General features: G+C 39.6%; 1 long non-coding RNA gene across 1 annotated transcript in view; it reads left to right on the top strand.

Annotated features, from left to right (window-relative positions):
- Positions 1 to 931, top strand: part of LOC133660266 (uncharacterized) — a 29,235-nt gene extending 28,304 nt beyond the window's left edge. The window contains exons 2-3 of the long non-coding RNA XR_009827797.1: positions 69 to 141; positions 894 to 931. This is a non-coding gene — a long non-coding RNA (uncharacterized LOC133660266). The remainder of the gene's footprint in view (positions 1 to 68; positions 142 to 893) is intronic.
- The last annotated feature ends 10,793 nt before the right edge of the window (positions 932 to 11,724 follow it).

Here is an 11,724-nt window from a genome sequence, read left to right as displayed (position 1 = left end):
AGAGGTGGGCGATAATACATATTTGACTTTACATCTCATTCTAAGAATTTAAGGTTTTTTGTTTTCAGTAATCCATTCCAAAAGGTCTGACAAAGACTGAATGGAACGATAACCGAAGCAACTTCTCCGACAAGAAACAAGGTAAATCCCATCAATCCGTTCCAGACACCCAAAACTATTACAGGAGACCTACCTACAATGAGTTTAGTCGTTTCTGATTTATAAATGTTACAATGTTGGGTATCGGTGTTGAAATCAAACCGTGGAGGCATTGCAGAGATGTTTATAAAATAATCTTGCCCTCCTTCCGTCAAATTGGAATTTCCACAACCTGTGAAGTCACCAGTTGGGAATCATTTACCGCATTTTTCAGTTTACAGTATTTTTTGGAGTATAAGTCGCACCGGCCGAAAATGCATAATAAAGAAGGAAAAAAACATATATAAGTCGCACTGGAGTATAAGTCGCATTTTTTGGGGAAATGTATTTGATAAAAGCCAACAGCAAGAATAGACATTTGAAAGGCAATTTAAAATGTCTAAAGAATAGTGAACAACAGGCTGAATAAGTGTACGTTATATGAGGCATAAATAACCAACTGGTATGTTAACGTAACATATTATGGTAAGAGTCATTCAAATAACTATAACATATAGAACATGCTATACGTTTACCAAACAATCTGTCACTCCTAATTGCTAAATCCCATGAAATCTTATACGTCTAGTCTCTTACGTGAATGACATCAATAATATTATTTGATATTTTACAGTATTGTGTTAATAATTTCACACATAAGTCGCTCCTGAGTATAAGTCGCACCCCCGGCCAAACTATGAAAAAAACTGCCATTTATAGTCTGAAAAATACTGTAGTTTTTTTTTTTTCTACAGGGAAATACTTCTTATCCGTTCCAAAAGATCTGACAAAGACTGAATGGAACGATAGCCGAAGCAACTTCTCCGGCAAGAAACAAGGTAAATCCCATCAATCCGTTCCAGACACCCAAAACTATTACAGGAGACCTACCTACAATGAATTTAGTCGTTTCTGATTTATAAATGTTACAATGTTGGGTATCGGTGTTGAAATCAAACTGTGGAGGCATTGCAGAGATGTTTATAAAATAATCTTGCCCTCCTTCCGTCAAATTGGAATTTCCACAACCTGTGAAGTCACCAGTTGGGAATCATTTACCACATTTTTTAGTTTACAGTATTATTTGGATTATAAGTCGCACCGGCCGAAAATGCATAATGAAGAAGGAAAAAAACATATATAAGTCGCACTGGAGTATAAGTGGCATTTTTTGGGGAAATGTATTTGATAAAAGCCAACAGCAAGAATAGACATTTGAAAGGCAATTTAAAATGTCTAAAGAATAGTGAACAACAGGCTGAATAAGTGTACGTTATATGAGGCATAAATAACCAACTGGTATGTGAACGTAACATATTATGGTAAGAGACATTCAAATAACTATAACATATAGAACATGCTATACCTTTACCAAACAATCTGTCACTCCTAATCGCTAAATCCCATGAAATCTTATACGTCTAGTCTCTTACGTGAATGACATCAATAATATTATTTGATATTTTACAGTATTGTGTTAATAATTTCACACATAAGTCGCTCCTGAGTATAAGTCGCACCCCCGGCCAAACTATGAAAAAAACTGCCATTATAGTCTGAAAAATACTGTAGTTTTTTTTTTTCTACAGGGAAATACTTCTTATCCGTTCCAAAAGATCTGACAAAGACTGAATGGAACGATAGCCGAAGCAACTTCTCCGACAAGAAACAAGGTAAATCCCATCAATCCGTTCCAGACACCCAAAACTATTACAGGAGACCTACCTACAATGAGTTTAGTCTTTTCTGATTTATAAATGTTACAATGTTGGGTATCGGTGTTGAAATTAAACCGTGGAGGCATTGCAGAGATGTTTATAAAATAATCTTGCCCTTCTTCCTCCTTCCGTCAAATTGGAATTTCCACAACCTGTGAAGTCACCAGTTGGGAATAATTTACCGCATTTTTCAGTTTACAGTATTTTTTGGAGTATAAGTCGCACCGGCCGAAAATGCATAATAAAGAAGGAAAAAAACATATATAAGTCGCACTGGAGTATAAGTCGCATTTTTTGGGGAAATGTATTTGATAAAAGCCAACAGCAAGAATAGACATTTGAAAGGCAATTTAAAATGTCTAAAGAATAGTGAACAACAGGCTGAATAAGTGTACGTTATATGAGGCATAAATAACCAACTGGTATGTTAACGTAACATATTATGGTAAGAGTCATTCAAATAACTATAACATATAGAACATGCTATACGTTTACCAAACAATCTGTCACTCCTAATTGCTAAATCCCATGAAATCTTATACGTCTAGTCTCTTACGTCAATGACATCAATAATATTATTGGATATTTTACAGTATTGTGTTAATAATTTCACACATAAGTCGCTCCTGAGTATAAGTCGCACCCCCGGCCAAACTATGAAAAAAACTGCCATTTACAGTCCGGAAAATACGGTAGTTTTTTTTTTTTAGCAATTCGTTCCAAAAGGTCTGACAAAGACTGAATGGAACGATAACCGAAGCAACTTCTCCGACAAGTTATAACGTAAATCCCATCAATCCGTTCCAGACACCCAAAACTATTACAGGAGACCTACCAACAATTAATTTAGTCGTTTCTGATTTATAAATGTTACAATGTTGGGAATCTGTGTTGAAATGAAACCGTGGACGCATTGCGGAGATGTTTATAAAATAATCTCGCCTTCCTTCCTACTTCCGTCAAATGAACCGTTTGGAATTTCCACAACCTGTGAAGTCACCGGTTGGGAAAAACTTAATCGGATTATCCATATATGGTATAAATGTAGTCCGACACTGTGGGAAAATATTTTGACTCGGGGGGCCAGATTGAGAGAAAAGAATGTGTCTGGGGGGCCAATGTGTATGTGTGTATAAATTATACGTACACATTTAGCTATAAAAATGTGCTGTACAGTATGTGTGATTGGCTCCCTTTTTTCAGGAACACTAATACCAAAAGTCAAATAATGCTAATACTAAAAACGTTATGACAGACCACCTCAAACAAATGGAATATAATTTTACAGTTTTTAACTGAATGGGACACTCAAGATGTACATGCAAATAAAGAAAGTGGGATTTACAATATTAACTATGAACAATAAAACACTGAATATTAACAACATATGAATATCTTTTACTTCTAAGACCAGCTCCTCCATAGACACCTTTTACAATCAAGCAAAACACAACAAGAATATAAAAACAGCAAAATATGAATGCAAAGTTTAATAAACACCTACAATATGATATATTATTACTTTTATGCAGAAATTGGTGGTAAAAATCTGCTTCCACATCTGTTTCCGACACGTGTTTGGGGCTGGCTGCTCTGTAAACAAGCCCCGCCCACTCTGCTTTGTTCCTGGTCTGAGCTGCTGTGACCTACATTACCCTAATAACTCTATAACACTCAAAAGTGCAGATTTCGACCATTGAAATACTTTCTATAGTTCAAGACTTACGGTCATTTAAAAACATCATAATGGCAAATACACTTTTCATGTTAAAGGTGTACAAAAATGGTGTAGAACGTCCGGCGGGCCGGATTGAAAATCTTAATGGGCCGCATGTGGCCCCGCGGGCCCTATTTTGCCAGGTCTTCTGTAGTCAATATGCTCCTTTTTCGCTATCTTGTTGTGGGGCAGACTGGCTCGTACATGGACATGCATTCTAGTAGCCTTTAGTTCGAACTTATATCTGTCAGTAGACTCGCTATGGAAGCGAACAAAACTAAAACAAAAATGGCGGGTAGAAGACGCAGTCGAAGTGGAGGCACGTAAAGGACACTCGCTCACAAAACGGCGCATTCTGAAGACACGGTCAGGAAGCAGCTTGAAAACGTTCTGTAAAACATAATTTTGACCACATGAACCACCATTACATGTCATGTAGACCGCATAAAGTGTTTTAAATGTAGAAATAAAAAATCATGACAGACTTGCTAATAGACGACGAGGATGGCTATTTTTGGACAAATTAGGATTCACAACCTTATTTTTTTGAAGCTGAATTTACAGAGGATGAACTACTGCTCATAGAAGTGAGCACAAAAAGAGGGTGAAACGGTGGAGGAAGCCAAGAGAGTAAGGGCAGCGTGACTTGACGGTGTAAATGTGGAACTTGTAGCCAAGGTATGCCGACATACTGTAAATGGTGTGCTTACCCAAAACAAACCGGAATAAAAATGTCCCCGGCCATCTGGACCAAACGCACAACTGTCCATCGAGTGAGTCACTATAATAATGATCATTATACACATTATATTTGTTATTATAAATACAGTACATACACTGTGGAGCTAGCTGTGTACAAACAAAACATGAAATAATACTTTACAGATACTGTAATATGATGTTTTTTAGTGTATATTGTTGTGACCGGGTGAATCTATATAATGTTTATGAAGTTTGTTTTCAACTGTGTCTTAAGAAAAATAGTTTGTCTTCATTATATTTATTTAAACTGTACATTTTCAAAAGATAAATTGGTACTTTTGGAGAGGATGGGACCTGGTTTCATTAGCAATCTGGGAATGCCAACAAGGAAGTGTTTTGAATGTAGATCGAATCATCCTTTTAATGCAAAAACACATTTGAATGCAAACAGTGATACAGTGGTACCTCAATTTAAGAGTGTTTTGAGATCAGAGCTGTCTCTCAGCTAAGTGCTATGCTTTACCTTTTAGTTACAAGCATCCCCACCATTAGTTGGCGTATCGAATTCCACAGTGAACCCCTGTAAGATCCATCCAAAACATCTGGTCTTACTCGCTAGCGTTAGCTTACAACTAGAGATCGACATAACTTTGTTTTCCAACCATGGGAAGGATGAAAGTGGGTGTGAAGGACTGCGCTGCAAAGAGGAAGTGGAGGGTACTTATTGAATTGATATCGAAACGGCAGGCATTTTCCGATGAAAATATAGAAAAGCTGCTGATGGTGTGTTTGATGGGGACCCAGCTGGAAGGAGATACGGTAGAAGTCCATTATTATTACATCAAAATGTAGTTTTTTTTGTTACATTCTATTAGAAAGTTTCCAACAATATTTCTAATCTAAAAGTTGTGTTTTTCTTTTTTGAAATCATGTTACAAGTTTAAACTGCTGTTTTGAGGGGCTTGGTTTCAGTCTGATTTGAGATACAAGTGTTTTAAGTCAAGAGCTTGGTCACAGACACAAGTAAGCATGTAAGTTGAGGTACTACTGTAGTTTTACAAATAGTAAACAATGCAAAATACATATAAATGACCAATTCAATGGATACATGAGCATTAAACCTCACTTGTGCATTTATTGAAGAGGTGTTGGCAGAAAGGTAGAGGGGAGTGCCAAATGGGCATCACTTTGCTGTGAGTTCTTCCTTCAGTTCAATAGTGTTCCTCCCCTTCATCAAAGTGCTGCCACATGCAAATTTGGTCCCTCGGTGGCTTATTTTATGCAGCGTAGTCATTAAGCAAAAAAGCACAGAGGCTGACTCACCTATGCCTGAGATTCTTTGGATTGAATGATTGGTGGACAAACTGACCATTTGTTACGCACGATAGTTAGCTTTACGGTAACTAGGGTAACATTTTGTAAACATCGAGCCAGTACCGATACTTTTTACTTGGCCGTTTTTTAAGATCATCGAAAGATATGTTCATTTCTGCCTTGATCAGGATTAGAATCTGATTAAACCGGTTTTAGGCCAAACAATATTTTGTACACACTTTTCTGTGAACACTGTAACAATATGGTCGTATATAACAATATAAGATAATGCAACAGTATTAACAAAATAAAACAATTACTCCCGTGTTAGGTTGTACGGTATACCGGTACTAGTATAGTATCGCGTTACTAATGAATCAAAAACTGTTTGATAAGTACCGGTTCTGTCTATCTGTGTTGGCCCTGCGATGAGGTGGCGACTTGTCCAGGGTGTACCCCGCCTACCACCTGAATGCAGCTGAGATAGGCTCCAGCACCCCGTGACCCTGAAAGGGACACACGGTAGAAAATGGATGGACGGATGGATTCCCAATTTATTTAGTTATTTTTAACGAGCATGACGGCGTATCGTCGTCACGTGGTGACTTTGCTGGTTTTTCGAGCAGAGGAGCATGTTGGGCAGCGCACACACACAGAGTACTTACAAGCAGACACAGTGTGTAGACAGAAAAGGGAGAATGGACGCATTTTGGTGTAAAAAGTAAAGATAAAGGTGAAGTTATAACACTGAAACACCCTCAGGAAGAGCTGCTTTAAGACATGGCTAGCTAGTTAGCAGCGAACATCCATCCATAGTCGGCACTGTTTTAGCTACTTCTAAATCACTAATCCTCGCCTCCATGGCGACAAATAAAGTATGTTCCTTAAAAGTACCATTATCAATGCAGGAAGAGGAATAGCTAAACATGCTTCACTACACACCGTAGGAGGATACAATAGCTCACCACCGTCACAATGTAAACAAATGCCATGGGTGGATCTACACCTGACATCCACTGTAATGATACCAATTACAAGAGCGTATCTAGTCGATACTACTATGATTGCATCAATATTTTTTTATCGTCAAAACATTTTTTTTTCCTTTTTAAAAAATGTATATTATGTTTATAAAGTCAGTAAATATGTCACTGGACACATGAAGACTTTGAATATGACCAATGTATGATCCTGTAGCTACTTGGTATCGGATCGATACCTAAATGTGTGGTATCATCCAAAACTAATGTAAAGTATCAAAGAAGAGAAGAATAAGTGATTACTACATTTTAACAGAAGTGTAGATAGAACATGTTAAAACAGAAAATAAGCAGATATTAACAGTAAATGAACAAGTGGATTAATAATCAATTTTTAGAGCTTGTCCTTTATAATATGTACAAAAAAATAGGTGTATAAATGACACAATATGTTACTGCATACGTCAGCAGACTAATAAGGGGTCTTTGTTTGTTTACTTACTACTAAAAGACAAGTTGTCTAGTATGTTCAACATTTTATTTAAGGACTAAATGACAATATAAACATGTTTCATGTACACTGACATTTTTTGTTCAAATAAAGCCAATAATGCCAATTTTTGTGGTCCCCTTTATTTAGAAAAGTATCGAAATACATTTTGGTACAGACTCCCGTGTATTGCACACAATTGGTTGAACAAAATAAAGTCAACAGTACAAAATCACTAAACACAAGCAAAAAGTACTAATAAACCAGGACGAGAACAGCATAATATTGGTATCACCACGCTAGTATCGATTCGATACCAACCAACTGGTATCAACCATTTCAATATTGGAATTGATCACCTCTGGTAAGCACAATGCATACCAGTCCCCCCTCCCAGTGGGTCGCAGCCTCACTATCTCCCAGTAGCAGCCCCCGTTTGCAAGAGATTAGGCCAGCATGTTTTGGTGTGGCATGGCCTCAGGCTGGGTGTGGAAAGGCCGCTGCGAATCCAGCAGATTAACATGGATCTTCACCACACCCGTTCCATGACAAGTAACACACTTAGTATTTGCATCGCTAGACTTGCATCTTCTATATAACATCATCACATTCACTCTAATATGTGAGGACTTCCAGCATGTTCCTAAAACCGTGTGGTGGTAGTGACAGATTGGAGCTACTAAATAAATGGCGGAGGATGTGCATCGCCTTCAAAAGTGACATTTGGGCCACGCTGGGTTGACCGCACAACCCTAGAAGATTGCATTTCCTGTATTGCACTGTCTCTTTGTTTGGATACATGCATATTTTACTCCGGGTTAATACCAGAGGGCTTCTGGTCGGTCTGGTGGGTTGGTTGCCTGCTGTGCAAACAATTATATAGCTGTCATTGATTTTACAGCTTTTGTATTTACAGAAGCCCTAAGGTGTCACCTGATGGAAGCTCTATAAGTTAAAAGGACACACTGTTTGTTTAAGGCTAAGAATTAAGCACAGGAAGGCTTTGGGCAAATCAATAGTAAACCTATTGTTGGCGTGCACTGTAAGGTGCCATAAAGAGGGCTTTGACATCTGGCCTTTTGCTTAAAAGAGTTACATTTGATGGGATTGTCCATTACAGATTCTAGTTGTCACCTGTACAGTAGTTGGGGTGAAGTTTGATGCTTATCAAAAGTTCTAAACAAATCCATGACGTACTCCTGCCCTATCAACCAGGGCTGGGGAAAATATCAAGATGACAACATATCACAATGCGGTTTCTCACGACATAATCAAATATATATTGATATAGTGACATAAAGAAAATATTGTATAATATTTGTTTGTTTTTTAATCATGTATTGAACTTGGAGAAGGCATTGGACCGTGTCCCTCGGGAAGTCCTGTGGGGAGTGCTCAGAGAGTATGGGGTATCGGACTGTCTGATTGTGGCGGTCCGCTCCCTGTATGATCAGTGCCAGAGTTTGGTCCGCATTGCCGGCAGTAAGTCGGACACGTTTCCAGTGAGGGTTGGACTCCGCCAAGGCTGCCCTTTGTCACCCATTCTGTTCATAACTTTTATGGACAGAATTTCTAGGCGCAGTCAAGGCGTTGAGGGGATCTGGTTTGGTGGCTGCAGGATTAGGTCTCTACTTTTTGCAGATGATGTGGTCCTGATGGCTTCATCTGGCCAGGATCTTCAGCTCTCGCTGGATCGGTTCGCAGCTGAGTGTGAAGCGACTGGGATGAGAATCAGCACCTCCAAGTCCGAATCCATGGTTCTCTCCCGGAAAAGGGTGGAGTGCCATCTCCGGGTTGGGGAGGAGACCCTGCCCCAAGTGGAGGAGTTCAAGTACCTAAGAGTCTTGTTCATGAGTGAGGGAAGAGTGGATCGTGAGATCGACAGGCGGATCGGTGCGGCGTCTTCAGTAATGCGGACGCTGTATCGATCCGTTGTGGTGCAGAAGGAGCTGAGCCGGAAGGCAAAGCTCTCAATTTACCGGTCGATCTACGTTCCCATCCTCACCTATGGTCATGAGCTTTGGGTTATGACCGAAAGGACAAGATCACGGGTACAAGCGGCCGAAATGAGTTTCCTCCGCCGGGTGGCGGGTCTCTCCCTTAGAGATAGGGTGAGGAGCTCTGCCATCCGGGGGGAGCTCAAAGTAAAGCCGCTGCTCCTCCACATCGAGAGGAGCCAGATGAGGTGGTTCGGGCATCTGGTCAGGATGCCACCCAAACGCCTCCCTAGGGAGGTGTTTAGGGCACGTCCGACCGGGAGGAGGCCACGGGGAAGACCCAGGACACGTTGGGAAGACTATGTCTCCCGGCTGGCCTGGGAACGCCTCGGGATCTCCCGGGTGGAGCTGGACGAGGTGGCTGAGGAGAGGGAAGTCTGAGCTTCCCTGCTTAAGCTGCTGCCCCCGCGACCCGACCTCGGATAAGCGGAAGAAGATGGATGGATGGATGGATATTGAACCTCTGCAAAGTGTTGCAGTGCTACCTCGCTGTGTGGAGTTAGTGATGAGCCAGTTAAGAAGTCAAGGGAATTTATGTTGTATCTGGCAAGAAACTTGATCCATTTTCTATGCAATTGCAATGATTGGAAATTGATCCTTTTATTAACATTGTTTTTCCACTCAGTTCCTCCAATTAATTCTGACTGTCATCCAGTGGTGTGCCGTCACTCTGCTGCCCTAACATTAACCATGATCATAATTAAAAATAAAAGTCATTTTTAATTGACTTTCCCTAAATATGCAAAAGTATTCAAATTGCCTTCAGAATCAACAATGTGTGTGCACTGTAAGTGAACGGCCACATACAGTTGATAGATGATTGTGATAGCCAATCAGATCAGGAGTTGTTGTCAGTAGGGCCTTCTAGATGGCCTCACCTTGAACGTGACATTTAGGCGTCCTGTTAGTGGATGACTTTGAGAACACATACAGTTGATGGACAGTTGCGATAGCCAACCAGATCACAAGTTGTTGACAGTAGCCTGATGTTAACGAGACCGTGATCGGATACTCACTTGTCACTCCAAAGTGAGTATCCAATCACAAGTTGCAATTCAGCAGGAAGCAGGAAGTGTTGACCCACAAAGAAGGAGAACAAAACGTTGATTAGGTGGCAGATATATATTGTGATGTTATGAGCTAGGTAACATAAGAACTCCATTACCCAGCATGCCACAGTAGTGAAGAGCAAGCGCAGCGGCCCCGTTTAGGGTGTTGAATGGAGCCATGCCGATAGCTGGATGTTATTGACGAGCACGCTGTGGAGTAAACTTTAAGAAGTCAGCCAGCACGCCTCGTCCGCAAGACAACACATATATTTGCAAGGCCATTTTCAAGAAGGATATTCAAAGAGAAACTACATCTTGTGAGACCATGTCGACGATGAAATGGGGAAATGCCAGCCATTTCCACTCCCATCAGCCGACTACGAGGGGTACCACTGGCTTATACGCCGTCGAATGGGTGCTACAATTTGTGAGTTCAAATATTGTATATCTTTATTTTTTCGCATTTAATATGTTTTTTGCCATTTTTATTTTGACAGTACCACATAAGATATGTTTTAATTGATGATGTGGCTTTATTGATTTTTAAATGTGCCAGAAAATAACCCGCTTTGTACAGTGTTGATGTGATTCAATACTGAGTAGTGTGTAAATGTCTTCCTGTATAGTATTTCTCCAGCAATGGTCATGTGGTGACATCAATGATGCTATTTGGAGAGGTCATCATCACTGAAGGCCTAGGTGGGAAACGCACGGCCCGCCACTGCTGTCATCTAACACAGTATTTCTTAACCATAGGCCCAGTGTTGTGCTGCGAGCGCCACCTGGAGGCCAGCCACAAAAAACATCTGTTTCTCAGCTGTGGTCCTTATGGGCCACAGACGTACTCAGTTGTGGTACACTTTTCCACCACTTGTGGCAGTAATGACAATATCAAGTTTCTTAAGCGCAAAAAATATGACTAAAGTGGTGAAGCTGTATTTTCATTTGCACCTAAATTTTATTGATAATTTATTTAGGAAACATATATTTATTATAATTGTAGATATAGTTTAGTTAGAGTGTATTTTATCGCTGCAAAATAGTACGTACATTTATTTTTCATTCGCCTTTGTGACTCCCTTCTTTTGCAGTATATTTGATTAGTATTTATTATTGTAATCAGCCTGACCAAAGCCTTGGGAATAAACTTTGGTTCCATATCATTTGACAAGATTTAACCTGTTAAACTGTATGTAGGTTAGATTTAAATATTGAATACGATTCAAATCAAGAGTAAGATTAGTAGTTCAGTGTTAATATTTGAGTGGGCCCTGGACCCCTCTGTAGTGGAAAAGTTGGGGACCGAGGTTTAAAAGGTTAAGAACCCCGGATCTAGTATACATATATACCACTTGTATTTGATTAGTGAACTATGTATAATATTGCAATGTATCACTATATCACCATACTGTATCGAGATATGCAGACTAAAAGTTTGGGGAATAGTTAGAATTTTTTTTTGCATCATGTTAACAATTTCCATGTTATGATTCACACAAAAACACTTGTTTTTTTTTGTAAATAACAGACACTTACTGAGTTGTTGAAGCACAAAATGTAAACCACTCTCAAAATGTTTTATTTATTGAGTCATTTAAAAAGATAAAAATTAGGACTGT

This window comes from Entelurus aequoreus, linkage group LG01 (assembly GCF_033978785.1).
Source record: "Entelurus aequoreus isolate RoL-2023_Sb linkage group LG01, RoL_Eaeq_v1.1, whole genome shotgun sequence".
NCBI lineage: Eukaryota > Metazoa > Chordata > Actinopteri > Syngnathiformes > Syngnathidae > Entelurus > Entelurus aequoreus.
This window is presented reverse-complemented; position numbering and strand designations above follow the sequence as displayed.